Here is a 21,911-nt window from a genome sequence, read left to right as displayed (position 1 = left end):
AGGTAACAAGCCACCAGCTGAGTGGTAAAATATAAACTAAGAGAAATAGGTTAATTCAAATGTAAGAGCTAGCCAGAAAAAGTCTGAGCCATTGGCCAAACAATTATAATTAATATTAAACCTCCAAATGATTATTTCATAAGCATCTGTGAGAACTGGCGGGCAGGAGAGAAACCTCCAGTTACAACCTTATCCTATGCAGAATTCAATTATTTTGTCATTTGATCACATAGCAAGAGACTGTGCCCAACAAAGACCAAAAAGCCATCAAGAATTCATAACAGCTGGACCAGTCAATGGCTCAGCAGATAAAGGCACCTGACACCTACCCTGACAACCTGAGTTTGATCTCCAGGACCCAAGGGGTAGAAGAGAACCAAATCCTACAAGTTGTCCTCTGACCGCCACACATGTGCCCCCCACACACAAATAATGATAAACAAAATATTTTTTATGCTTTCCTTTTTTTAAAAAAAAATATTTTTTAGAAAAGAATTCAGAGTCAGGCATGGTGGCTCAATGCCTTTAATCCCAGCACTCAGCTGAGTATGAGGCCAGTCTGGTCTACAAAGTAAATTCCAGGACAGCCAGCACTATTACACAGAGAAACTGTCTCAAAAAACAAACAACAACAAAAAATTCATGCCGGGCAGTGGTGGCGCACGCCTTTAATCCTAGCACTTAGGAGGCAGAGGCAGGCGGATCTCTCTGAGTTTGAGGCTAGTCTGGTCTACAAGCGCTAGTTCCAGAGCAAGCTCCAAAGCTACAGAGAAACCCTGTCTCGAAAAAACAAAAACAAACAACAACAACAAAAAAAAGAATTCACAACAGCAGCGTAAAACAGAAATCAGTGTCTGGTAAGAGCACAAATTCATTACATAAATCCCTCTATACCAAAGAAAGCCCACAGGACCCTCAGAGAATCAAGCCTCTTGCACAGCCTAGAGAAATGGCTAACTTCTCTAGTAAAAGATCTGCCTTTATAAAGGCCTGCTGACATCAGAACACTGATATGAGACTTTTCTAGCTTCCTCATGTCTAGTTTTAAGGATTTCAGAATAATCTTAAATCATTCAAAATTCTATCATGCAGAGTTTCCCTGTGGTGTCAGCAATAATCCATCAACCATTCAGTTCCTTCTAGCCAGCCCCTTGACTGTTATATTTCCTGATAGTGTGTCAGTAAAGGTAACAATGACATTTGCTTTGGATGAGAGTCAGGTGTCTTAGCTGGGATGTAGTAAAGAGCAAGGCCTAACTGAACACACCGTGTGGCTTCCAGTGACACATGTAAGAGAGTTAAACTAGCACTTGTGGCAACTTTAGGGTGTGGTGTAATTAACCACCACCCGAGACAGTTACAACTCTTCAGTTCAGGCTACTCCTCTGCTTTACCAGATCTGATAAAAGGTACTTCCTAAGTCCACTTTATTCCTGAGCACAAAGGTGGCTGCTTTCACAATAGGGGACTGTATTTCCATAACTACTTGTAGGGCTTGAGGTTCAGTCCAAGTTCAATCATTTGCAGTTCTACTTGTCTTCAGGGTCGTTCCACCACACTCTGCCAGAAAAATGCTTCAGGAAACCCTTTACCACACTATAGACGAGAAAACAAAGCCTTGTTCTTAGGGTGGTATCAAATCCCAGGAGTAGTATGAAATGTCTGAGGAGTACTGGGTCGCTAGACCAAATCACTCATTTTATAGATACCAAAACCCAAGGTGGCATGATCATTTAGCACCTGAGCCTTAGCACGCAGGTTTTACCACTGTATTTTGTTGTCTTCACTAAAGAGAAGTAACTGCAGTTTAGATCTTGTAAAACCTGCCAGGTTTACTTATCCTGAAAGAGAACCACCTCAAACTAGACTAACAAAGAGCTGGTCAGACTACAGATTTGTAAGATGCACCAGCCTTACTTCTAAAGAGTCAAACTCCTCTTGAATATGGATACTCATGTACAGCTTAACCTATTATTAAGACGTTCTCAGTGGAAACCCCAAAGGGAAAATAAGTCTCAATTACACAGCAAAATTTTCAGTCCTGATAATAATCTGAAACTGTCAATTTCGTTCTTTATACTTCCTTAGAGATTCCTTGGGGCAGAGGGAGTGGAAAGGGAAGAGGTCAAAGAGAAAGTGGGTAAGTGCTCTAGTTAAATTTAAATTATCTACAAACAACTGTATTTATGACATAATTGCCACCTACACTTGCCAGATGTTGCCAAGCATTATGATAAAAGTTAAACAGCATGAAATACTCTGGCTCTGATACCTGGCCAGACCCCAGAAGAATCCCCAGGTCTGAAATACATTGGCAAATTATCTACCTCTACCAACTAGGTCTACAGCACCATTTTCCTTTTTCCAGTTAGCTGGATTAATTTAATCATGTGGCTCCACATAACACAGACCAAACAGCAGAGCTGCTTATGCTACTGAGATATATAATTTTTGAGATGAAAGGACTAACAGATCACCTCCCAACCCTCTCATTGCACAGGAAAAGAAATCAAGGCCCACAGAGGTGAAGTGACTTGCCCAAGGCACCACAGACAGTTAACCATAGACACAGGGCCGGCTCAAGGCTCCACCTCCCAATCTGGTCTTTCACTCACTGCCCCTAAACTATAATTTTACTACTTTAAATCATAGTTCCCTGAGAGCCATAAGCCTAAATTATTTCAGGTCTGAAATTCCCCTTAGAATCCTACAGGGATAGATGGGATCAGCATTCTGCTTTGATATAAGGTTAGATCTTTCTAAGAAGACTAAAATAGAATTTATAGAATCTCTTAAAGATATGTACTATACCAAACAGCATAGCAAATTAGACAGGGTAGTTGTTTTTTTTAATGTGTATGTGAGTTTGCCTGCATGTATGCCTATACTTAGTACTTAAGGAGGCCAGAAGATGGCGCTGAATTTCCTGAAACTGTAGTAACAAGTGATTGTCAGCCATCATGTAGGTGCTGGGAATCGAACCTGGCTGGAAGAGTAGTCAAGTGCTCTTACCCACTAAGCCATCTCTACAGCCCCCAGAGTGAGGTATTTTTTTTTAAATTCTAGATGAAAATTCCTGAGATCCTGCTATCCATGTAAGTGTGAGGGAATAATATTACAAAAAGTCATAGCCTTCCTTAACCGTCATAAAAAAAATTCTTACAGGGGCTGGAAAGATAGCTCAGTGGTTAAGAACACTGCCTGCTGTTTCAGAGGTCCTGAGTTCAATTTCCAGCAACCACATGGTGGCTCACAACCATCTGTAGTAAGATCTGGTGTCCTCTTCTGACCTGCAGAACACTGCATACATAATGAATAAATAAATTAAAAAAAATTCTTACAGTACACACCAATCCAGACCTTTTCATAATTTAAAAAAATTATGTTTTAAATGACATTAAAACTTACAGACTTAAAGGGTACATGTTTTGATAAACACTATAGAATGGATAGTCAAACTAAATGTAATTAACAAATCCATTACTTTACATTTCATCTTGTGTGTATATGGTAAGAATATTTTTTTTTTTTTTTGGTTTTTCGAGACAGGGTTTCTCTGTGGCTTTGGAGCCTATCCTGGAACTAGCTCTGTAGACCAGGCTGGTCTCGAACTCCCAGAGATCCACCTGCCTCTGCCTCCCAAGTGCTGGGATTAAAGGCGTGCGCCACCATCGCCCGGCGGTAAGAATATTTAATATCTAGTCTCTTAACAATTTTCAAGGACAGGCAAGATTGCTCAGCAGGTAAAGGCACTTGCTGCCAAGCCTGAAAACCTGAGATCAATCCTAGGAACCCACATGCCGGTAGGAGAGAATCCACAATTGTCCTCTGGCCTCTACATGCATGCATAAATAGGTATGCACACACACATAACTAATTAATAAATAAATGTAATAAAGAACAGAAGGAGTTAAAAACAATCATAAACACAAAATATTGCTACTAGCTGTAGCCACCACATTGTAGAATAGGCCTCCTGACCAGCCCAGTTTTGGTTGTTTTCTTGTTTGTTTTTTGTTTTGTTTTGTTTTTTGAGACAGGGTTTCCCAGTAGGTATGGAGCAAGTCCTAACTCACAGAGATCCACTTGTCTCTGCCTCTCAAGTACTGGGGTTAAAGGTGTGCATCACCACCACCCAGCTGACCAGCCCAGTTCTAATTATCTAAAAAAAAAAAAAGTCTCATAAAATGATTAGGATACAGCCATGCTCACTGCAGTTACTCTTTCAGCGTACATAAGGAAACACACATTACTGGCTTACTTCAACAGCAGAAATCATTTTAACCAGCCATAAATTGAAGGGCCTCTCAAAGTAAGTTATGACTGTTTCACTAGAAGGAATAAGATGCTCACGCAAACGGAAGATATCAAACACTGATGTTTCTTGTGGTAAAATGTCTTTTACCAGCTGGCTGTGATGGCACATGCCTGTAATCTCAGCACTTGGAAGCTAAAGAAGGGAGGACAAATTCAAATCCAGCTTTTGTAACATAGTGAGTTTGAGCCACCCTGGCTCAAACTTGTCTCTGGGTAGGGAGCACAGTGGAGGTGGTTCAGTGAGTAAAGTGCTTTCTGCACAAGCATTAGAATCTGAGTTCAGATCCCTAGCACCTATGTAAAAATAAAAGCCAGGTATAGCAATCCATGTCTGCAACACCAGTACTAGGGGGCATACAACCAATCTAGCCAAAACAGTGAGTTCCAGGTTTTTGTTTGTTTGTTTGTTTTTTGTTTTTTTCAAGACAGGGTTTCTCTGTGTAACAGACCTAGCTGCCCTGGAACTAGCTCTTGTAGACCAGGCTGGCCTCGAACTCACAAAGATCCGCCTGCCTCTGCCTCCCGGGTGCTGGGATTAAAGATGTGCGCCACCACCGTCCGGCCTAAGAGACCCTGTTTCAAACAATATGCTGGAGAACAATAAAAGACACTCAATGTTGACATCTAGCTTCCACACATACATGCACATGCAAATATGCATACACAAATGAGCACACACACCCCCACACACAATAACATCAGATTCCCTAATTTCAATATAGCTTTCTCACATATTCAGACAAAGACAGATAAGCATAAAAACTGCTTGGAAGACTATGTTGGAACTAACAAAACTATAGACCTGTGACTTTTAAATGAAGAAATGAAAGAACAAAGCCAGAGGAGCCAGTTGGCGTGGAGCACCACTGCCTTCTCTAGCTTATCAAGTGGTGGGCAGGAAACAGAAGCAGGAAGGAGTACCCACAGGGAGACAGCAGTCTCTAGGTTCAAAAAGAAGTCTTTCCAGCAACCAAGTAACAGAATCTGCCCCTGAAAAAAAAATGGCTGTTCAGGGCAGGGATGGAGGAGGTGGAGGAAGAACATACTTTTCACACTCTCTGTGCACAGGCCCAATCCTCACCCCCACCCCCTGGCATTTCTCTTCCTAAGGTCACCATCCCAGCCAGGCTCTGTGTACTCTGGAGGCCATCCAACCTTACTGCTAACTTCTTTGGGTCCTTGGGTATCTGCACAGTGAGGCAAGGACACTAAGTTTCTACATTTTGTTTTGCTTTTCTCCCTCTTGAAAACTGAGAAATATTAATATCTCTCTAAATGCTAAGAAGCAAAACAAATGTTAAGAATTTCAAGGTAGATGAGGATGTGGCTCAGTTGGTACAGTGCTTACCTAGCATGCATGAGGCTCCAGGCTGGAGCTCCAGTACCACTTTTTTATAATCCTAGCACTTGGGAAGTGGAGGTGGAAAGTTCAAGAGTTCAAAGGAGTTTAAAACCAGTCTGGGATACACCTGATTTCTGTCTCAAAATTAATTAATTAAATAGTAAAAAAATAAAGAATTTCAAAACAAGAATTACATAAATATAATGAAGAACACTTAACAAAGAATATTGGTGGTAGCCAAGGATATCAGTAGAAAGTAGATAAAACTCAAAAACCTGATTATCCACTCTGTCTTAAACATGTTTACTCCCATCTCTCATGGACAGACAGCAACAGTACAATAGATGGTGCTGCCAGAGAGAAGCTGGAAAGAGGACGGGAAGAAGAAAATGTGTTTACTTTGTGATGTCTGAGGAAGAGTTTAAGCAGTGAAAAGATTCTCACCAGATGTCACTCCCATTTTACATCCTGGGACTGTACTTCAACCATCTAGATACAGTATATCATTTACTTTTGCTTCTTCTCTCTCTCTTTTCTCCTTGTAGCCCTGGCCCTGGCTGTCCTTAAATTCACAAAGATCTGCCTGTTTCTGCCTCTTCTGCCTGCTTCTGAGTGCTGAAATTAAAGGTGTGCACCACCATGCCCAGTCATACCATTTTCTGACGATGCTGAATAACTCAACAAATATCTATTAGTACAATGTAGTGCCTGGATATGGAATGTCCTTCTGTATATGTATTGCTTTTATTGGTTAATGAATAAAGCTGCTTTTTCCTATAGCAGGGCAGAATATAGCCAGAATATAGACTTAATCTACATGAGACTCTGTCTCAAAAAAAATAAAAAAAGAAGGGTCGGGGCTGGAGAGATGGCTCAGCGGTTAAGAGCATTGCCTGCTCTCCCAAAGGTCCTGAGTTCAATTCCCAGCAACCACATGGTGGCTCACAACCATCTGTAGAGGGGTCTGGTGCCCTCTTCTGGCGTGCAGGCATATACACAGACACAATACTTAATAAATAAATAAATATAAATATAAATATATATATATATATATATATATATATATATATATATATATATATATATATGTAAAAGAAGGGTCTAGCAAAGTGGTTCAGAGGGTAGAGAAGCTTACTACTAAGTCTGGTGACCTGAGTTCCATCCTGGAACCTATATATAGTGTTAGCAGACAAACAACTCACAAGTCATCCTCTGACACACACACAAAATTAAAAAAACACAATAATAATCATTACAAAAGAGATTCTGGGAGCTGAAGAGATAGCTCAGTGGTTAAGAGCATTGGCTGCTCTTCCAAAGGACTTGGGTTCAATTCCCAGCACCCACATGGCAGCTCACAACTGTCTGTAGTCCCCATTTCAGGGGATCTGACATTTCTCATACAGAGTATATATAGGCAAAACGCAAGTGCACATTAAATAAATAAATCTTGAAAAAAAAGGAGATTCTGACTCCTGCCCTCACAGCATCTACTATCCATTAAAGAGTCAGAGCAGTCAATATCACAAACAGAAAGCGACAAGCTGCTATAAGCACTATGAAAGAGACAGAAAGCCGCAGAAGAGTAACAGAAATCTGGTCTTTTGATGGGATGGGTTGCGCTTGAAGGGTAGAGATTTTGGTTCAAAAGTGTTTTGAGTTAATAGCCATAGCAAGAAAGGAAGAACCCAGGCAGTGGACAAAGCCTGTGCAGAGGCTACGAGATTGAAAATAATTTGCCACGTTTAAGGACCTCTAGGATCAGTGTGGCTAGAGAGAGAAACCGGACAGGGAACAGGAATAGATAGGGCTAGAGAAGATAGCAGAAACTGGAACATGCACTTACAGAGTGAGCCACAAAGGCCAGAATCAACTTAACATGTCCCGTTCGCTGTTTAACTATGGACACCCCCACAGAAGCAGCAGGACCATAGGCTGTTTGTTATACAACAAAAGAGACCTAGAAGGAAAACCCCACTCCTGAACAGTGAAGCAGTCTACACATCAAACACAGATAATCTGTGGGCATATAGTGGGGGTCCTTCCTCATGTTTTAACTGATACTATATTACATTACACTACATTAATGTTGCATAGATGGTTTATAGCTGACTATTGGGGTTACACAGCAAAACCTCATGGGAAAGCTTAAAGAGGGCTTCCAGTGAACCCAAACTCAAGGTTTACGTTCTACGACCCCAAGTCTAAGAGTATTCTCTAACCAGCCCCATCACATGTGATCAGAATGACCATTAAGCCTCTCTTTCGAGTCACCCCATCTGTCTCCACAGTACCTGTACCCATTCTAGGGTGACTTTTACTACAATAGAGAGAAATCTAGAACCCTAGAGACCAAGATAAGTCACTGAATCATGACCTTCATTACTCAAGGAGGCTGGCAAGGACTTGCAGGATTTATCAATCTCTTCCAGGCACTCCCTGCCTCACTCAACTTCCTGTTGGCTGACTCTTCGGTTTCTTTTACTTGCTAATTCGTTTATTTCAACTCCACTCTCAGACTGGGCCCTTGTTTTTATCCTCCACAAGTACAGAAAGAGGCTTGTTATGTAGAACCCCCAAAGCTTACTCCTTCAAAAGCTCCTGCCTTCAAGGAGCTGACCACCTAGCAGAGGAATTATGTAAGACAATGCAAAAGCATGTTCCATAATGGTGCCTCCTGACAGTTGACTTGGCAACATCACCAATCCCTGCCCAGAGCAATTCCTATCTTCAAAGTTCCCTACCTTTCTAGGTCAGGCCCTCACATTCCTGTGCCTAGCTTGTGTCCATTTGACTCCAAAACTTGTGAATAACCTTCTCAAAATCAAAATTCAAAAAAAATCCAAAGTTGCTAGGTGTAGTGGTGTACATATTTAATCCCAGCACTCATTAGACCGAGGCAGGAGGATCTCTGTGAGTTTGAGGACAGCTTGGTCTACACAGTAGTTCTAGGCCAGCCGATGGTACAGAGTCAGACCAGCCTTATAAACAAAAAACAAAACAAAACACCAAGGTCTGGAGATAGCCCTACAAGTCTGGCATATGCTTAATGATTTTGGGGGGTAGAGGGGGGTGATGATTCTGGGCAGGGCTCTTCCAATTATCCAGGAATCAGTTTTTGGTTCTTTTTTTGTTTTGTTTTGTTTTGTTTTTGGAGACAGGGTTTCTCTATGTTACAGCTCTGGCTGTCCTGGAACTTGCTCTGGAGATCAAACTGGCCTGGAACTCAGAGATCCATCTGCCTCTGCCTCATGAGTGCTAGGATTAAAGGCCTGTGCCACCACCACTGGCTTCAGCGTTCAGGTCTATTGGAAAAGAGTGGGCTGGATGGAGCCTTTTAGTTCTGCGTGTGAGCACCCACAACTTACTAGGACTTCGCCTCTCCTCAGGCTTTGCTGTCATGCTTCTAACCCCAGCCCATCAAAATCCACATAGAGGCTATAGAAATCTTGATGCCTTCAAACATAGTCATTCCTAATCCTTCCCTGCCACGCCCTGGTGTCTCCACTTACCTCAAAATATTACAACACTGGATATTAGTAATTATCTGATTCACTTTAGGATTTAGGGTAGGGAAAGAAATACCAAAGAATTAAAAAAAAAACTAAAACAAATAATAAAACTAAAATGTTGTAGGGACCAGAGGCTGATTTCTAGCTGTAAGCACAAGGTATATACTCTTAAAGCATCCACATCTAAACCTAAGGGGAGAACCCTCCTTCTCTCCAACCACAGATCAGATAAGGGACTGAGTTTTACCACACACTAAGAACTCTAGAGATTTCCAAGTACTCAGCCCTCAGAGCAGGAATAGGGCTGGTCTTAGAAGAAACCATGGTTTGATTCTCTGTTAGTTAAGCAGCAAAACTATAGATAAATGTCTTAATCAGTCTGTGCAAGGAAACTGTTTTCTTCTTTGTATAACCAGACCAGACCATGACAATTAGAAAATGACCCCAACAGAATTATGGGGAAATACTGCTGGATTAAGCAGAGCAAACAGTACCTTTGAAGTGAGAGACTCTTCAAATCTGGTTTTACAACAAAGAAGTATTTTAACTTCTTTGGTGATGTTACAGATGCTACTACAGTAGGAAAAAATTTTAATTTTAGTTAATGTAAAACACACACGCACACATCATGTACATTTAGAAACAGAGTCATCAGAAAAAAAAATCAAGAAACTGTTGGGGAATTTCTCTAATTTTAATTTTTTCTTGTTACCATTAAAAAATCAACAATGGGAGGGAGCTCTTGGATTTGCTTAGGATTTTCAAATCTGAAAACTGTTGCCACCACTTCTCCAGAAGATGAGACAGACAAGAAACAAACTGGAGTACAGACCTGCATGTTGACTCCTACACTACGTGATGTGATGTTTAACAGAGTGTTGTGCTAGGAGCAGTGCTCAGGAAAAATCCTGTGTTTTCGGGAGTCTTCCAAATAAGCTGAGCCTTATTTGATGGAAACACACCCACTGACTCACCAGGCTCCCTACTCTCCTGCTCTACATGTTCCTCTTATTTAAAAACTAAACAAAACCCATTTTCAACATTTACTTAGTATGTATAAGTGTATGTCTGTGCATGCATACGTAGAAGTCGGTTTTTGAGGAAAGGTCAGCTTTCAGGAGCCAGTTTTCTCCGTCTACCATGTTGGTTCCAGGGAGTCAACTCAGGTAGTCAGGATTGGTAGCAAGCTAATTTATTCACCGAGACATCTCCTATCCCTACACAATGTTTTAAATAAATAGAATAGGTTAGGCAGTGTAGTGCATGCCTTTAGTCCCAACACTCAGGAGGCAGGGTAGATGGATCTCTGTAAGTTCGAGGCCAGCCTGGTCTGGAAAGTGAATTACAGAATAGTCAGGGCTACACTGAGAAACCCTGTCTCCAAAAACGAAAAACAAAACAAATGTATGTACTGATGTATACACAGTATGTTAAGACCTATACAATATGCCACAATCAAGTCAGAGTAATTGGCATATCCATCATCTCATGTATCATTCTGAATGTTAGGAACATTCAAAATCTGGGGCTGGAGAGATGGCTAAGCAGTTAAGAGCACTGGCTGCTCTTGCAGAGGACCCAGGTTGGATTCCCTGTACCATGGCTCACAGCTGCCTGTAACTCCTGTTTCAGGGACCTGATGCTCTCTTCTGACCTCCACAGGGACCAGGTATACACAAGGCAAACATACATACATGCTGGCAAAATATTCATACAATAAAAATAAAGATATTAAATTTTAAAAAGAAACATTCAAAATCCTTTCCAACTATTTCAAAATCTTTAATAGATTATCACTAACTACATTCTATTGTGCTACCAAACACCTTCTAATTCCCTAACTACATATTTTTAAAATATTTGTTTGTTTGGGAGGAGGGGCATGTGCCAGGGCACATGTGTGGAAGTCAGAGGATAATGTGGAGTAGTCAGATCTCTGCTTCCATCATGTGGGTTCTGGGGATAGAATTCGGGTCATTAAGTTTGGTAGTCAGTGCCTTTACCTAATGAATCATCTCACCAGTAACTAACTATATTTTAATTACCTGCCCTCTCCATCTTCTTCACCCTCTCCCCTGTCAGCCTCTGGTACGTTTACTTTTTTCCCCTGAGATGGGGTCTTAACCTATGTAGCTCAGGTTGTCTTGAACAGGCTTCCTGTTTTGGCCTCCCAAGTTCTGGGATTACAGGCATGTGTTTGATAATCACTATTCTACTACCTGTTTCTACGAGATCAATGTCTTCAGCTTGAATATGTGAATAAGAACACATGGCATCTGTCAATGTCTGGCTTATTTCACTTAATATATGTCCTCCATCCACATTATCACAAGTGACAGGATTTCATTTTTTTTCATGACTGGATAATATTCATACTTATATTTTTTATACATACATAAATATATATGTATGAATGTCTTGCCTGCATGCGTATTGGTTTGCCACAAGTGTGTCTGTGGAGGTCAGAAGAGGGCATCAGAGTTCTTAACCACTGAACAATATCTCCAGCCCTGACTGGATAGCATTCTATTGTGTATACATGACACATTTTTTTATCTGTTCATCTACAAATGAACACCTAGGTTGATTGCCTACCATGGCTATTGTGAGTAGTGGCACACTAAACACAGGACATAGCTATGTCCTTGGCACATGGACTTCTAGGAAAGTACATGCTTCACTCTTGTACTTTAAGGACCCAACTTACTCCCTCCATAAATGCCTTTCACCCACTTTCCTTAGCTACTTCATTATTGCTATGAAGTTCCTGCTTGCAAACTTTAATATCACAAGGATGTTTTACTTGTCAGGGTTTGGTGAGAGAACCTGGAAATCTGGGTTGTTTTAATTTTCAAGTCTCTTAATAAACAAAGAAAGCAAAAATAAGTGTTAGGTACCTTCTAATGAACATCTATAGGAGGCTGCAGAAATAGTTCAGTGGTTAGGAGCACTGGCTGTACTTCCAGAGGACCTGGGTTCAATTCCCAGCATCCACATGGCAGTTCACAACTGTCTATAACTCCAGTTCCAGAGGACCTGACACCCTCATACAGACATACATGAAGGCAAAACACCTTCATGTTCAATGCACATGAAATAAAAATAAATTATTAAAAAAAACTATTACTAAAAAATCTGTATAGACTTCTTGCAGTTCAGTTATTTATTAAGTGTATTTGAATAGAAGGTCAGCTATCAGATAATGCTAATAATAGCAATTTTCAACAGTTTGTGCTCAAAAAATAAGCATCTATGGCTCTTAAGTTAACCTGTTTTTGAAAAGTAACAAAAGAAAATGTTGACTAGCTGTGGAGCTAGCTCTGTCAGTAATGTGCTTGCCATGCAAAGGCAAGGACCTGAGTTTGATCCTTAGCACCATGTAAAAGACCCGGTACTGTGGCATGCACTTATAATCCCAATTCTGGGGCATCAGAGCAGGCAGATCCCTGGGACTTACTGGACAGTCAGCCTAGCTTAATTAATAAGCCTCAAGTTTGAGTGAAAGACCATGTCTCAAAAAATTAAATTAGGGGCTGGAGAAATGGCTCAGTGAATAAGATACCTTATTGCTCTTGAAGAAGACCCTAGTTTGGTTCTCAGCACCCATATGATAGCTCACAACCATCTGGAACTCCAGTCCCAAGAGATCAAATGCCTCTTCTGTTCTTTGTTGTTTTTTTTTTTGTTTTTTTTTTTGGGGGACGGGTTTCTCTGTGTAGCTATGGCTGTCCTGGAACTTGCTCTGTAGACCAGGCTGGCCTTGAACTCACTGAGATCCACCTGCCTCTGCCTCCCAAGTGCTGGGATTAAAGGCGTGTGCCACCACTGCCCAGTCTCTAGTCTGTAATCTTTAAGAGGAGTTCAACGATAATGTGTATTTTTATTCGGTTAGAGGGGCTTTCAGAACATTTGCTTGGGTAGATAGACACAACCTATCTATCTATGCAGAGTATGCTGCATCTACATAAGCTCCTCATGTCAGCAGTGAGATCTAGTTTTTCCACTGCCAAACTCCATCATGTTAATAATGGTGGTGATCAGTCCATTTCATCCTTCACTTAGTGTGAGGTTTCACTATTTAAAAAAAAAAAATGACCCTTGACCCAGGATCATCTTCTTGTATTAAACATGATTTCCTTAGTTAGTGGGCTAATTAATAATTATAATTCAAAACCACATTGTTCTTCAGTGGAACATCTCTCCTCCCCCATCTCAGATGAGAGGACAATTGTTTGACTATGTCTCAGGAGTGTTTGTCATGGAAACTGAATTTCATCCTACATTTCTGAACAAACAGTGCTGTCAGATCCCCAGAACTTGATGTTGCCATTGATCTCTGGCTGAGCCAGAGGAGCTTGTTGACTAAGGTAAACCATTTTTCTTAATATTAATGGCCTGTGACTCCTGAGGGGCCTTGCAGGTGTGAGAGGAACATCTGCACAGAAGGCCACAGCTGTACCAAGGATGTGTTACTTGCCGCAGTACTTCCTAGTCTGAACTCAAATTAGTCATCTGGACTCACCTAGGAAACTTTTAAAGCTCCATGCCCAGCTACTATCCCAGATGAAGGAAATCAAAATCTCTGGGCATATTTTAAAAAGATGTCTTAAACCCCAGATAGAGGCCTTTTAGGTAATCCCTGTGCAGAACTGCGAGCTTGATGCCAGTCTGGTCTACAAAGAGAGTTCCAGAACAGCCAGAGCTATTACAGAGAAATCCTGTGTCAAAAAACCAAAAAGCAAAACTAAAAACAAACAAACAAAAAACACACCAAAAAAAAAAGATTATAGAATAGAGACAGCCAAAGTGGCATCTTTCTCTATCATTACCCTTGAAATCCACCAGCCATTTGCTTGAAGTTGAAATTGTCCCTTGTGCTCGGAAATGGGAAATGGTGGCACAGCCTGCAATGAGGGCACACACCTTTAATCCCATCACTCAGGAAGTGGAGGCAGACAGATCTCTGAGTTTGAGGACAGCTTGGTCTACAGAGAGAGTTCTAGGATAGCTAGGACTACACAGAGAACCCTGTCTCAAATAAAAGAAGAGAGGATGGAAGGAAGGGAGGGAGGGAGGGAGGGAGGGAGGGAGGGAGGGAGGGAGGATGAATGAATAAATTTTTTTTAAAAATTAGCCTGTTTTATTGTTCTTAATGAACCTGAAAGGGAAATTCAATGAGTATTTGCTGAGTGCCTACACTACAGTGGGTTTGGCTAACACCACATGCTAAACTCCATAAAGGAGAAAAAAAAAAGAAAAGCAGGGTTGCCTATGGCTCTAGCACAAATCAATCAGCACACACACAACAGGATACCTTCCTGTTCCCCAACCCCCTGTTATACTCTTCACCTACGCTAATTTGAGTCTCTCTATGGTACAAGGGCCCAAGGGTCACTGCCATGGTCAGGTCCTCACTCTTTCCTGTCATTGCAGGCCCACTTCCCGGGTGTTAGAACTGCTTGGGAGGTGGGGCTTCTGCAGAGACAGTTCTGTCTCTTCAAGGTTTCCTGGTGAAGGCTTTGGCAGAGTTGGTAATAAGAAGTTAGTTAAGGACTTCTAAGACAAGTTTTCAGTTTTGCTATTTCAGACATATTACCAGGCGAGAAGTTACTGAAAAACATGCACCTGCTCGGATATTATTAGCCCTCAAAGAAATGAGCTTAAACTGCAAATCTGGTTTAGTTGGCCTCTTGATCTTAACCCTCTGGAGCTGGATCAGGCCACTAAAAACTCTTGACAAGAGTTTCTCAGATGAAGGCAGTATGCCTAGCTTAAGCTGAAGCTCCACACAACACAGGGTAGCAGGTCACAGCTCATGTGGGAAGAATATACACCATTTAAGTAAGCATTTTCCACCTTACCAACAAGCCTACCAGATGGTCCTTCTCCAAACCCTCCTCAGTCCACTCCTCAGGTTAACATGGATAGCTGTACTGATGAGTTCTAACATAAGTCCCAGGACAAAGAACTGCAAAGGGTCAGGAGACAGCTTCCAGTGAAAAGCAAGAGGATCCGGTTCAAAATTTTTTCTGCCACTCACATACAACTTAAGACAGATTCCTAGACCTCTCTGGCCCTGGCTTCCTAATCTGTTTTTCTGGAGGGTAAGGGTTTCAACCTGAGAGGTAAGGGTTGTACCTAGGAGGGAGTTGGGAGGTGGCAGTTGCCTAAACTTCACTCTCCAAACCTTCAATGTTTCCCCGCTGTCACGGAAAGGACCAGCACTGTACTCTTGATGGACTGGATGAGATGGCTGAGACTGATCCTAGTGCCCCCAGGAGCCTACACATTTATTCATATATGCTACTACAGTTCAAAATATTTCTAGAACTTTAAAGAAACTCACTTCAAAAACTATACTCGTGAATCCCCGAAGTGATAGAAAGTGCTAATGATCTGAGGGTGGGTTTCATTTCAATAAACCAGTAAAGATCTAATCCAAGTGTTTGCAATAAACTGCAATCAAACTAAGTAATAGTTGCGGTCAAAGCTGCAGTGTGACTCACATAGACATTATATTCAGTGAAGACTAGAACGAAATGGGAACTGTTTTAAGTTATGTAAGGATAACTGGCTTAAGAATAAATACATGTAATTTTTAAAAGATTCCTTTTTGTTTTAGGGTTATTGAAAAGTTATTTGGGCAGAACATGGTGGCTAGAAAGGCAGAGGCAAAGGATCACACAAATTAGATTAGGCCAGCCTAATCTACACTTTGAGTCCCAGGCCAGCCAGGGCTACATAGGGAAATCAAGGCTCAAAAACAAAACAAAACAAAATTTTTTTTTTTTTTTTTTGGTTTTTCGAGACAGGGTTTCTCTGTGGCTTTGGAGCCTGTCCTGGAACTAGCTCTTGTAGACCAGGCTGGTCTCGAACTCACAGAGATCCGCCTGCCTCTGCCTCCCGAGTGCTGGGATTAAAGGCGTGCGCCACCACCGCCCGGCAAAACAAAATTTTTTTACAAGTTATTTTGGTGCTGGGCATGGTAGCACGTGTATTTAACCCCAGCACCCAGAAGGCAGAGGCAGGGGAATCTCTGTGAGTTTAAGGGCAGCCTGGTCTACTTAGTGAGTTCTAGGGTAGCCAGGGTTATACAAATGCCCTTCCTCAATTAAAAAAAAAGGTGATGGGCGGGAGCAGCACATGCCTTTAATCCCAGAACTCTGGAGGCAGAGGTAGGTAGATCTCTGGGTTTGAGGTCAACCTGATCTACAAGAGCTAGTTCCAGGATAGCTAGGGCTATTTACAGAGAAACCCTGTCCCAGAAAAAAAAAAAATGTTATTTTGTTTAAAGTTACTACATGATTACAAAGTTATAAATAACAAAAATGTTAAAAAAAAAAAAAAGAAAAGCAGGGGTGGGGGGAGCATATTTGTATAACATATAAATTGACCCTGATGAAGTAATTATTCTGAAAGTAATACATTCTTACGGATAAATAGATTCAGGTATTTTTGTAGGGAAAGAAAATAAAGCAAAATAAAAAACAACAACAACAAAAACTCAAAGTAATAACTTTAATATCAATTGGCACTTTAATCTTCCTAAGAAAAATAGCTGCACCAACAAGCCATAAAAAGAACAAAAGTCTTCAAAAGGACAACTAATACATTACCTCTTGATTCATGAACAATCTTCAGGCAACACTGTAAATGGTCTCATAACCAAATAAAAAGAATCTTATCTGCAGGAGACAGGCTACCATCAAAACTAAAGTCACAGGATTACCCTGAGGAGTTGTAGAGTGCTCGTGGGGACTGCATCTGCTAGAAAGCTGATCTGAAACCACTGCAGAGCAAAGAAAGCTGAGATGAGCTATTTAAAAGCCAGCATAAGGCACCACCGTTCTCCGCAATGCTTAATTACATAGGAGTCAGGGAGACCGCCAACGTTATTTTCATCCTGAAAACATAAGCCAAACATTTTTCACTCAACTTAAAGAAATCAGCTTACTCTAAAATGGCTGTCTTATCAATTTAATGTTGATTCTGTGCTTTAAAATACCTCCAACTGTTGGAGAGATTGCTCAGTGGTTAAGACCTGGGTTTGATTCCCAGCACTCAAAGGGCAGCTCACAACTGTCTGTAAAGCTAGTTCCAGGAAGATCTGATATAGCCTCTGCAGGCACAAGGTACATATGTGGTACAAAGACATACAAGCAGGTAAAAATACCTGTACATATAAAAATAATAAAATTAAAACAAATATCCAACAGTACTTGAGGTTCAGAAAAGAACTATAAATCTATACATACAATCACAAATTTCAGTGCTAGAAACTATTTCCAGCAAATAATTGAGCAATTAAGATACATACAAGAGTTTAGCAATGAGGTGTTTCATCATATATTATTATCAATATCAAAATTTAAAACATCCTTATTAGGCCAAGTGGTGGTAGAGCACGCCTTTAATTCCAGCACTCAGGAGGCAGAGGCAGGTGGATCTCTGTGAGTTTGAGGACATAGAGTTCTAGGACTGGTTTCATTGGCTCCATAGGTATTGAGAAACCCTGTCTCAAAAAATAAATAAATAAATAAATCCTCATTATCTAAATGATCAAACTTTGGTACATCTATTCAGAAGTACTATGAAGACAGTAAGATATTACAGAATTAAATTTACTGAGAGAGAGATATCTGGGTTTCAGTCTGGGAAAGAAAAACATTATCTATGTAAATTTGTACACAGAAAAAAAATGTCTGAAAGAATATCAAGATAATGCATATCAGAACCACAATGAATTACCACTCATACCCACTAGAGAACTATAAGAAAAGACGGTGAGTGCCCCCATGTACACTGCAGGTGAGAATGTAAGCTAGTGATGAGGCTGGCCATTCATCAAAAGGTTAAATATGCAGTTATCACATGCTCCAGCAGTTCTACACCAAGAAAAACTAGCACTTAAGTGTTCTTAGCAACCTCCATAGAAGCCCAAATGTAGAAATAAGCCACATGGCCATCAACTGCTAGGTGTGGTGTGTCCACAGACAGAAATATTATTCTGCAACTAAAAGGAAAGAAATACTGTTCTATATAAACGGGGGGAAAAAACAGAATATGGATCAAAAAAGCTAATTTTAAGACACAAGTATTACATGATTCCATTCATATGAAATATGCAAAACGAGCAAACGTACTAAGATAGAAAGCAGGTTAGTACTGTAGAGGCCAGGAGGTTGAGGTGGGAAAAGGGAGTAACAACTAATGAATAAAATTATTTGTGGAAAACATACAATTCTATCAATACACTAAAAACTATAGGATTAAACTTTTAATGAGTGAACTATCATTCCACAAAGCTATTGAAAATGTTAATGGGGTGATGTTTGATTTGTAGTGATTATACAGGGGGTTTAATTTCATCTTGAGTTTTTTAAAATTTGCCATGTTAACATACACGGCTGAATAAAAGGCAATACGCCTGTCCTGTAAATCTGGGAAAATGAAAACAACCCCACAACTCCAGCAAGGCAACTGCTAGGCAAACCATGGCTCAGTGCTCTTCCAACCCAATCAATCAGGACTCCATCCCCCAACCTGTAGGTGGATACAAACGCTCAAATCTTTACATGGATGATGGTTAAAATTTTAAGAAGAAATGTAAGTAACAGCCTTATGATTATTTGCTTTTAATTTCTACTTTTCCCCAGAGGGTAGGGTGTACTCATCCACATATCTCTGCAGTATGTCACTCTAAGGCAGGCGAGCCTGTGGAATATGGTAAAGCTAAAGCCACAACACAATCTTTAGCATCCGGGAGACACAGTCAACCAACACCCTTATTCACAGAGTATGAGTCACCATCCCTATTTTTTAAGTCAGCACCACTCTCTGATCATTTTGGCTAGGTGACAGGCTCAAATTATCTGAAAATAATATGAACTAAATCCATTAAAATGACATTAAATGTTTCTCCTCTATATCATTTCTGTGGGGAAAATATTTGATCATTATAACACACAAAATAGAGCTGGGCGGTGGTGGCGCATGCCTTTAATCCCAGCACTTGGGAGGCAGAGGCAGGCAGATCTCGGTGAGTTGGAGGCCAGCCTGGTCTACAAGAGCTAGTTCCAGTACAGGCTCCAAAGCTGCAGAGAAACCCTGTCTCGAAAAAACTAAATACACACACAAAATACTAAAATTACAGATGACTTTATATCTCAAACGCAAGGAGAATTTCAACGAAAATTAAATAGACATTCAATGATTCTTCACCTGAAAATGGCATGGAAAACCTGAAGCAACCACCTCCCCTAGATCCATGAAGGTGAAAGTGTGCCACCAGACAGTGTGAAGACACCTTTACGTGGCTCACTGGATTCCTATTCAGGATCATACTCTATCTTTAAATTTAAAAATTTTATTTTTATTATTGATATATATACATATACATATATGCCAACATGTATGTATATGTGTACCACATACATGCCTGTTGCCTCAGAGGTTAGAAAAGGATGTTGAATCCCATGAAACTGGAATTACAGCTGTCCTTAGTCTCCATATGGGTGCTGGGGAATCAAACCCAGGTCCTCTATAAGACCAGTAAATACTCTTTTTTTAAAAAAAAAAATTACTTTTATTTTATGTGCATTGGTGTTTTTCCTACATGTATGTCTGTGTGAGGGTGTTGAATCCTCCGGAACTAGAGTTGCAGATGGTTGTAAGCCACCATGTTGGTGCTGGAAATTGAACCTGGGTGCTCTTAACTGCTGAGCCATATCTCCAGACCATAAATGCTCTTTCTTTAGAGAAAGTCTCATATACAGTTTCTTGCTGTTCTGAAACACTATCTTGCTGAAGAAAGCTGTGGGCAGCTAGCTGAATTAATAAAACATGCAGGTGTGCACAACTACAGTTTAAATTCATATCAACAATCCTGATATCATCAGCAATGAAGCAACTACTCCTAGCCACAGAATAAATAACTCCATGTCTCCTACTAGAATAATTCATGCAAGTAATGACTATCAAAAAAAATGATAAACAAGGCCATTTTTGGCTGAGATTTATCTCTCAGAGGCACATCATGTTTCTTACACATATGGCCCTTGGTTCTCAGTGTCTTTTTCTTGACCCCCATCAAGCCAAATACTGACTAAATAAAAAATTAGCTGAGCTAATTTTTTTGTTTTGTTTTTCGAGATAAGGTTACTCTGTAGCTTTGGAGCCTACCCTGGAACTCCCTCTGTAGATCAGGCTAGTCTCAAACTCACAGAGATCCACCTGCCTCTGCCTCCCAAGTGCTGGGATTAAAGGTGTATACTACCACGTCCACACGCTAATTTTTTTAAACAAAAGCATTTGGTCTCACATGCCTTTGAGTATAACTGAGTGAAGTAGCAACCATGTAAAATTAACTAATATCAGATATAAGGTAGGAAAAAAGGGGAAACATTCTGGATTGGCAAAAGCAGCCTTCAGGACTTACTAATAAGGACATTACTGCATTTTGGATCTTGTAGCCTAGTGTCTCAACCAATAATGAGTCAGTGTCTGGCTCAGTGAAAAACACTCTGAAAGAAAATCACAGCATTGCTTCCAATGTACTAGCTACTTCATCAATCAAAACAAAGTACCAAAAAAAAAAAAAGTCCCTGCGAAGGCATAGCACAGCACTTAGATGGTGTAGAGTAAAAGGCACTTTGCAGGGAGATAGAGAACACACATTCATTATCTATTATGAGCAAGGTATCTGCCTTCTCAAGCACTAGCTGTCCCCGTTTCACACATCAGGAAACGGAGTCCCTAAAAAGAAAAATAGCTTGCCGGAGAACACAGTTAGCTAGCAAGTTATCAGTTAAAACTCAGGTCTGTCTAACAGCTGTTGCATTCTGCCCAAAATCATTGCTGCCTACTCTAAGTACGAGTTCTGCTCTAACTTCAAATTTTAAAATACTAATTCTTACCATGTTTGGAGTTGAAATCTTTTATTAGAAGAAAAAGTGAAATTCTGACCTTTCATCTAAAAAAGTTACAGTAAAACCTCCTTTGATAAGGGTCTGGAATCTTTCCCATGAACTCTGACAAGTTTGGGTTCCCGAGCACACTCGAAAATACTGACATAAACTAAAACTAAAATAAAGTTATTTTTTGGCTCCTTACCCTATGTTGCTGAATGACAAAAACACTAGAATCTAGTGAAAGAAGAGTAAACACAAAGTTGTGGGGAAGAAAACCATATATATCCGCTATGAAAATATGAAATGATCAATTTCCACATCGAACATTCAGCCATTCTATTTATATTCTTATTTGTGAGCAAATACCAGGCAGCAATCAAATAGCCCAAGGTGAAGTGTTCAAGTTCAAAACCTGGTGATCCTAGTAATGAAAAGTAGATTTTTTTTTCTTTTTAATTAGGAAAGAAAAAACAAAACAACCCTCCCAAAACACCTACGGTCTGCCATTATGAAAATGCATATATATAAATTTTTCTTTGAGGAAAAAAAAACACCTTGAATTTGAAAAAGCAGACCTTCTTTAATACTTCAATAGTTTCTAAATTCTAATTTCTTGCTACTCCGTGAGCACAATTATTTACCTACAAGGCATAAGAGTTCAAAGAGTTCGCCAGAGTTAACAACGCGGCTGGCCCGCGGGTCACCACACATGCCAACCCTCCACCAGGACACCTGGTACACGATATGCCGTATTAAAGGGAACACGGTACCTTCAAAGAGGTCATTAAATAGAACCAGTACAAATGCGCCATGCCTACATCCTGAACAGTG

General features: G+C 40.4%; 1 protein-coding gene across 1 annotated transcript in view; it reads right to left on the bottom strand.

Annotated features, from left to right (window-relative positions):
* Positions 1–21,911, bottom strand: part of Ern1 (endoplasmic reticulum to nucleus signaling 1) — a 91,067-nt gene that overhangs the window by 68,081 nt on the left and 1,075 nt on the right. The window lies entirely within an intron of this gene.

The sequence above is a fragment of the Microtus pennsylvanicus genome, chromosome 11, assembly GCF_037038515.1.
Source record: "Microtus pennsylvanicus isolate mMicPen1 chromosome 11, mMicPen1.hap1, whole genome shotgun sequence".
NCBI lineage: Eukaryota > Metazoa > Chordata > Mammalia > Rodentia > Cricetidae > Microtus > Microtus pennsylvanicus.
This window is presented reverse-complemented; position numbering and strand designations above follow the sequence as displayed.